This window comes from Pan troglodytes, chromosome 13, assembly GCF_028858775.2.
Source record: "Pan troglodytes isolate AG18354 chromosome 13, NHGRI_mPanTro3-v2.0_pri, whole genome shotgun sequence".
In the NCBI taxonomy this organism is placed as follows: domain Eukaryota; kingdom Metazoa; phylum Chordata; class Mammalia; order Primates; family Hominidae; genus Pan; species Pan troglodytes.
This window is the reverse complement of record NC_072411.2, coordinates 85,620,098-85,628,942: the sequence shown is the minus strand read 5'-3', so window position 1 is coordinate 85,628,942 and position 8,845 is coordinate 85,620,098. Positions and strand designations below refer to the sequence as shown.

Genomic DNA, 8,845 nt, shown 5'->3' with positions numbered 1-8,845 from the left:
AGAATAATAGACTATTTTTGCCTGTTTGCTGCTGCCTAGATAAAATTGGTTTCTGGTAATCATCATTCTAGTGGACTTGGCTTTATTAGTAATTATAGTGGAAGCTAAATGTAATTAATATATATTGACCTTCAAGAATCATTTAAATTATATTTTGAAATGTGGGCATTATAAATTACTAATTAAAGAAAAATTAGGGCCGCGATCTCGCGCAGGGTCGGCGTGCGCGCAGGCTGCGGCGCCGCGACTCGTGCGGGTAGGCGTCTGCGCTCGGTTTGAGGGCCTGGCGCGGCGTTTCCTGTTCCTTCCACTGCACGGCTGCAGCTCGGGCCTTCGGCCTGACCCAGCCCCCAGGCTTCAGAAGAGCTACAGAAAGATCTAGAAGAGGTAAAGGTGTTGCTGGAAAAGGCTACTAGGAAGAGTACGTGATGCCCTTACAGCTGAAAAATCCAAGATTGAGACCGAAATCAAGAACAAGATGCAACAGAAATCGCAGAAGAAAGCAGAACTTCTTGATAATGAAAAACCAGCTGCTGTGGTTGCTCCCATTACAACGGGCTATACGGTGAAAATCAGTAATTATGGATGGGATCACTAAGATAAGTTTGTGAAAATCTACATTACCTTAACTGGAGTTCATCAAGTTCCCACTGAGAATGTGCAGGTGCATTTCACAGAGAGGTCATTTGATCTTTTGGTAAAGAATTTAAATGGGAAGAGTTACTCCATGATTGTGAACAATCTCTTGAAACCCATCTCTGTGGAAGGCAGTTCAAAAAAGTCAAGATTGATACAGTTCTTATATTGTGTAGAAAGAAAGTGGAAAACACAAGGTGGGATTACCTGACCCAGGTTGAAAAAGAGTGCAAAGAAAAAGAGAAGCCCTCCTATGACACTGAAACAGATCCTAGTGAGGGATTGATGAATGTTCTAAAGAAAATTTATGAAGATGGAGATGATGATATGAAGCAAACCATTAATAAAGCCTGGGTGAAATCAAGAGAGAAGCAAGCCAAAGGAGACACGGAATTTTGAGACTTTAAAGTCCTTTTGGGAACTGTGATGTGATGTGGAAATACTGATGTTTCCAGTAAGGGAATATTGGTGAGCTGCATATATAAATTTGACAGATAGCTATTTACATAGCCTTCTAAGAAAAGGGAGTGAATTCTCCATTTCCTACTGGAGGATTTATTTAAATATAATATGCTTATTAAACACTCCTGCAAAAAAAAAAATTAGTTGAGAGTATAATATTATATATTTAGAGAGCTACTGATTTAGTGTTCCTTACTAAAAATGGATTCTCCTGACACACTATTAATAAAAATGTATGGGGGCAGGCTGATATGGATTTCTATTATATGAATCAATACTAGATAACAACAAAGTTGGATGCTTCTTTCTTAAGTTATTTTCTGTTATCCAGGGGAAAACAGTGACATCTTTAGTATGGTATTTTAAATCCTTTGTATTCCGACCGCTATTGGCATTTCTATTGTTTCTGCTATACTCTATGCTAGAGCCACAGCCATGATAGGCAGACAAAATCCAATTCTTCAAGAGCCACCTGAACTTTGTTCCTTGTGAGGTATTTTTTTCCATAGTTCCTCTGTTTACCATCCATTACTCGGTGCTCCTGAAGCAGTGCACTCATTTCTCCTTTCTAGCACTTACCACCATTAGCTGATTGAATTCCTCCCAACAGCCACACTCTGTGCTACCTGTGAGTAGGAGTAATACTATGTTCTGTGCAATCCAGTCCCCCAAGCAGAGCACTTGGCCCACTGGAAGCAATGAAACATGTTTAATTGATTGGTGCAGGAGACACATTATGTGTTAGAGGCTTTTCACTCCTTTCTGTATACCAGAATTGCCAGCAGAGATTTGTGAACCTGTGGGTACCTGGACTCCATACCAGACCCACTAAATCAGTACTGTTCAGGGATGACTCAAGGTTTGTGCATTTGGAGCAGAAGCTCCACAGTTTTTTTTTTACAAACTGAATTTGTAAAAGAATAGATCAATGTAGACTAGAATCACTAGAGAAAGTTTGTAAAGAAGGGGCCACGCACCAAACTTTGAAGTTCCAGGAGAAGATATAACAGGTCAAGAAAAAAAAAAAAAAGCAAAAGTACAAAGATGGGAATAAAGGAAACAATAAAGAGAGCAGTTTTTTGAATAGAAGGTTTATATCATGAGTAATGCTTGATAATTATTGCTAAGCACTATAGGACCAGAGCATGGGGAACTTTGAAAATCTACACAGACTCAGTGCAGTCCACAGAGGCTGATAATCTTAGAAGTGGGTGCATCAGTGAATTTTGTAGTCATGCAGCATATGTCTAGGAAAAGGGTGGCTTGATTATTAAAAAGAGGAAGGCCTTATTCATAAATATTTTTTTGAAATCTGCCTTCTGAAATTTGCCAATTTTTTAAAGAATCATAGAATTTTGGAGATAAAAATACTATTTATCTTTTATCCCTATGTTGAATTCCACAGAAAGCTTATTTCTCATTTAAAAAAAAAGAGAAAGAAATGCTTCAATGGTTAAATAATTTGAGATATTGGATCAAGTGGTCCATTTCCTTTCTAAAACCGACGAGTGAATAGGTTATTTTTTAAAACACTGTATGACTTCCCAAAGCCTACAGTATAGTAATTTATATTAGAAATCTCCAAGAGGGAAGTATAGTGAGCAAGTTTTCCCAAACCCTTTGTTAGGAATAGCTTATTAACATGTAACTGGACACTTAATCCTTTACAGACAAGTTCGGGAAGCATATTATGGCATAGGAGTATAAGGAAATGACCTTTGGAATTAAGCAACTTGAGTAAAAAACCTGACTTCATGCTGTGAACTGATTTAAGTCGGCTTCATCATTCCCAATTATGAGATTTTTTTAGGCGAGAGCTATAGGTTTTACCTCAACCCATGTGCCCTTTCTCCAACTTGTAAGAGGTGGGAAATTATGAGAGCAAGCTTCAGACTAGATCCTTCCACAGAAACAAACAATTTATTAGCACACAATCAAACAACAGTCATAAAATCTATTACTCTGCTCTTTTGTGAGCGTTTGATATAAAGACCTCCATCCTTTAGACACCTGAACCAGACCTTGCATGAATAGGCTTATTCAAAGCAGATGTTTCAGTCTTCTAGGCAGGCAGAATACAGCTAAATGAATCAGAATCAGACAACAGAATCCTCTCTTAACGGATAAACATAGTTCCAATTGTGTCCTAAGCCCAGAGCACCTGTGCTGATTTGCATTTTCTGTGGAAGCAGGTATCAAGATAGGATTAGGAGTGCAAAAGGTTTATTGAAGAATAACACACATGAAAGGAAACAGTGATTTCGTAGTGTGGGAGTCTTCAGAGTGAGGGGCAGACCTGACGCAGCAGGAGACTGTCAGCCAATCATGCACCTTGATATCCAGGTGGATCACAGCACCACTCTGAAGTGTGCTGACTTCTGGGATCATAGATTCCTAAATCCTCTTCATGCAAGGGCAAAAGTACTTGTAAATATTTCTAGCCAGTCCACTTATCTGTGTTAACATTAATTTTACCGGTAAAAATCTCTTCTACCATCACTTAGCTAATTAGCAAAGTTTCTACTGCTGATCAGAGATGGAAATAGTCCAAGCTGTAGAAGTGAGCTCTAAGTGTCGAATCCTGATTGGAGTCCATCAACTGCTAAGCAACCACCTGTGTATGAATTCTTAATTAAGGCTCCTGACAAACAGTTGATCTTTAAACAACACGAGTCTGAACTGTATGGGTCCACCTATATGCAGACATTTTTCAATAAACATATTGGATTTATTTTTTGGAGATTTGCAACAATATGAAAAAACTTGCAGACAAATCATGTAGCCTAGAGATACTGAAAAAATTAGGTATGTCATGAATGCATAAAATATGTAAATACTAGCCTAGTTTATCATTTATCACAGAATATATACAAATGCATAAAAAATGTTTATGAAAACTTATGCACACACACAGACCATACATGGTGACATTGGCAGTCAAGAGAAATACAAACAAAATAAATGTTTGTTTACAAAGTAGGTGTAATATTAAATTATAACTGCATACAATTAACTATAGTACATACTGTACTATTGTAATAATTTCATAGCCACCCCCGTCGCTATTGCAGTGAGCCCAAGTGTTGCCAGAACCTCTTTAAATGAACACCGTGTGACTCTCATCGTCTCTATCTGAGTGGTTTTATTCTACAGTAAGTTGCACATGGCAGGAAAAAAATGGTATCTTGCAGTTCTCACACATTTTTCATGTTTAATGCAATTAAACATGAAAAACCGAGACTCATAAGAAGTGCCACTGGTGATCCTGCAAGTACTCCCAAGAAGCAGAGAAAAGTCATGGCATTACCCAAAAAAGTTGAATTGCTTTATATGTACCGTAGGGTCTGCAGCCGCAGTTGCTCTCTGTTTCAGACAATTCATCTTGTAAAATAGACGGCATAAACTTATGGTATCCAGGTACAGACTGCAAATAAATTTTCCTTATGATTTTCTTAACATTTTCTTTTCCCTAGTTTACTTTATTATAGTACAGTATGTAATACATATAACATATAAAATACGTGTTAATTGATTATGTTATTGGTAAGGCTCCCAGTCAACAATAGGCTATTAGTAATTCTGTTTTTGGGTAGTCAAAAGCTAGATGTGGATTTTCACATGCTCAAGGGTTGGTGTCCCTGACTCCTGTGTTGTTCAAAGATGAACTGTATTAACTACTTCAAAGGTATAGATTAAAATGCTGTTAATATTCACAATGCAGTCTATGGCAAAATGGTTTTAATGTAAATTAGAAAATGTAATATTACTTCACTTACTGTGTGCTTGGGTTATACACTTAACCTCTTTAAGCATCAACTTTCTTGTTTGAAAAATAAGAATAATAATAGTTTTTACCCTGTTAGCTTGTGGGATGAGTGCTTAACAAAAGAGCTTGATGGATCACAACCCTTATAAAAGTCACTTGTTATTATATTTTGAAGGTGTGGAACATGTACCTGGGGATAAAATAAATCATCAAAGTTATCTGGCTTGTTAGTAAAAGAGCAGACAAGAGTCCAAGCTATGGATTCTTAATCTAATAATCCTGCCAGTACATTGTCACCATTTTTTTTAAATAAAGGACTTTATTTTTAATCATATGAGACAACTACATTGGTGGTCTGAACAAAGTTTATTAATAATTTCTTCTCTTGAAATGTATGTATTACTGGAGTGATTAGGTTTCTTAATCATGCCTACCATAAAGTCAACCAATTAATTTCCATCTGGATAAGATCTGTATTATTGTGAGAGTGAAAATTTTGATTGGGCATTAGAAAAAGTATATTTTTGGACTATTAGGTTCTAACTCAAAGATTTTGAAAGCCCAGTGGCAACAAATGCCTGGAGGATAAGAGGCAAGATACATGGAGGTGGAAAATGAGTCAAAAATGGAAGGAAAAGATAATAAAGCATGGCTTACAAATTTGGCTCAGAATATCATGCTGCTCCATGTGTTACTGATAATCACCTGCATTAGTCAGGGTTCTTTAGAGAAACAATCAATATAGGATATATAGATATATAAAATAAGATTTATTATGGAAATTGGCTCACATAATTACGGATCTGAGAAGTTCCACAATATGCCTCCTACAAACCAGAAAATCAGGAAAGCCTGTAATATACATCAACCTAAGCCCAAAGGCATGAGAACTAAGGAAGCCTATGGAATAACTCTCACCCCAAGTCTGAAGGCCTGAGAAAGGATTTGGTGGGAGTTGGGAGTAGAGGGATTCGGGGGGCTGCTGGTGTAAGTCCCAGAGTCTTCAAAGGCCTGAGAACCAGGAGTTTTGATGTCCAAGGGCAGGAAATTATGGATATCCCAGCTCAAGAAGAGAAAATTTGTCCTCCTCCTGTGCTTTCGCTTCATTCAGTTCAGCCCTCTGTAGACTGCATGACACTGGCCCGTGTTGGTGGGAGTAGATTTCTTTACTCAGTCTACTGATTCAAATACTAATATTTTCTGGAAACACCCTCATAGACACACCCAGAAATGAAGTTGTATCAAGTATCCAAGCGCCCCTTAACTCAGTCAAATTGACACATTAACTTATCTTTCAGCTAACTTCTCTAAAACTACACTTTTTATAGTTTCTCTGAAATATGTACTATTATAAGAAGGTCTATTTAGTCTGGCCCTTTTGAGGATGAATTACTCTTTTGAATCCAGATTGATACATTTTTCAAACTTATAAACTCAGTGATTCATTTATTAATAAATATTAAAATGCATTGAATTAATGCACTTTTTTGGGATGGCGATGGGTTATTGATTTCTGCAAATACTATGTATATCATCTTACCTAGGATCAATATATTTCATTACCATACTGGAATATCTTGTGTCTGAAGTTGCACTTTGAAAGTGATTTTATTCTAGAGCTGACAAAGTCTGTTCATGGCTTTCTAATTTTAGGAAAACTTTATCTGCATTTTTGTAGTCTTTTCATACTTAATAAAAGCTATACTGATGTTGTGACATATCTGTCTTCATGGACTTATTCTCTAGTCTTACAATCAACTGTTTGTATGTTGTATGAATTGTTCAAATATCTCAACTGTAGTGACCTCAATATCCCTGTATCTAACCCTACATGGAGGATTATCATCATCATTATGATTATTTGATTACTTGTTCCACATCTTCTTTAAATAGTTTCTGATTGTGTCATATCTCTTTAATTTTAGATTTCCATTATTATAATTATATTTTGACAACCTTTGTTATATCCATTCTAAAATATTTCATTTCACTGATTGTATAAGTTTTATTTCAATTATACCTGATTGATCTTTAATCATAAGAATAATATTTAATGTCAGTATTGCTACTTTTTCAAGTAGAGAATTATTATTTTGATATTTGATCATTTGAGTGCAAATTTTTCTGTTGGAAAACATTGCTTCCATTCACTTAGAAGTGAAAAAAATATGATAAGGAGTTGAGCGGGCGTGGTGGCTCATGCCTGTAATCGCAAGCACTTTGGGGGGGCCAAAGTGGGCTGTTCACTTGAGGCCTGGAGTTTGAGACCAGCCTGGCCAATATGGTGAGACCCCATGTCTACTAAAAATACAAAAATTAGCATGGCGTGATGGTGTGCGCCTGTATTCCCAGCTACTTGGGAGGCTGAGCTGGGAGGAAGTCTTGAGCCCAGGGGGCAGAGGTTGCAGTAAGCTGAGATAGTGCCATTGCTCTTTAGCCTGGCTGACACAGCAGGACTCTGCCTCAAAAAATAAATGAATAAATAAAGGAGTTGATGGTACTGCTGTGTATATATATTATATATAGAATATATATTTACAGATATACACATAGTATATATGTATGGCATACATGTTAATAGTTATGCATCTTTCACTTAAAATTTTTAATTCATTTCCAAATATCCTGCTACTAAAGTAAATAGCTATTAAATGGACACAAATATTTTGATTAATTTTAATGGAAAAATTATGCATTTCATCCCAATCCAAGATAGAAATAAAATGTTTTTATGAGAAAAATAAGTATCAGTTTGGAAGTAAATAGTTCATTCAGAAAATTTAATGTAATGAAAGTTTATAGCATTCCCATTATCTTTTATTTTTCAATAGTTTCGTTAGCAAATTTTTAACATTTTAGGGGTCATAGTTCTCTTGTACTCAAATGACACAAACGAAGACACAGCATAGAAAAATCAAAGCAAAATAAGGATCTAACAGGAGACTACATTGAAAAACATGAAAATAATGTATAATGAATGTATAATACAATTGCAAAGTCATAGAAGACTCGCCAAACATTCTCAAAACATTTGTTTTAATCCAAATATGAGGCACAATTCAAAAATGTTTTATTTGATATTACTTAACCAGGCACCTATGGTGAGAATATTAGCATTTTTCTTTACCTGTAACTATAAGTTGAAATATTACTACTTAAAGAGTATTTATTTAATGTGTTTTTTTAGTGAGAGTATTATACTTCCCCCAGACAGAAATTATTATGAAAACAGTCTGTAAACATGTAATTCTGTATATTTAGTATAGTTTAGTTTGTGCTCCAACATGAAACATTTTTATTCTTTTAAACCTGTCATTCATTTAAAACAAGCACTCTGTGCTTTACAAAATTTAGATATGTGCAGAGGGTAAATTATGAGTTTATAAAAAGTAAAGTCACATAATTTTAACAAAAATTCAGGGCATTCAGCAGAGTGAAACCACTTCATTCTCTGTTTTTAATAATTGTGGAATCTTCCTACCTGGTGCTGATTACTCTCATTTGTAGGATTGAGAGTAAATTTCAATCTACAATACCTCATTGCCATCTAGCACCCATGAAATAACATTCAAGGAAATAAACCAGAACAGAAGACTTTATAAGTTATTTACCACCTCAGTTTCAGCTCCAAAGTAGCTAAAATATTTAACAGTCCTTATCTGTTACACAAAATTCTTGTTATAACCGATAACTTCTGGTCTAACAGATACCTTCCTTACTGTTGTCGAACTTCCTTACTGTTGTGGAACTTTCCATACTTCCTTTTTTCTCCATCAAGACACACTTAGGGATTTTTCTAGGGGGAAGCTTGGGGTTGAGGAGCTTTCTAAAAATTAAATTTTTATTCTTATTTATGCTGGAGATGTTGGGTTTTGTTGATGAGTATGAAAGTTGTTTTGCTGCCCAACTATGGCCTGACTATCAGCAAAATCAGCATCACTTGTGAGCTGGTAAAAAATGTAGAATCCTAGGCCTCATTCC

The 8,845-nt window shown here is 35.8% G+C and overlaps 1 pseudogene; it reads left to right on the top strand.

The window, feature by feature from the left end:
• Positions 1 to 328: 328 nt before the first annotated feature.
• LOC744191 (calcyclin-binding protein-like) lies at positions 329 to 1,224 on the top strand (annotated as a pseudogene).
• Positions 1,225 to 8,845: the final 7,621 nt, after the last annotated feature.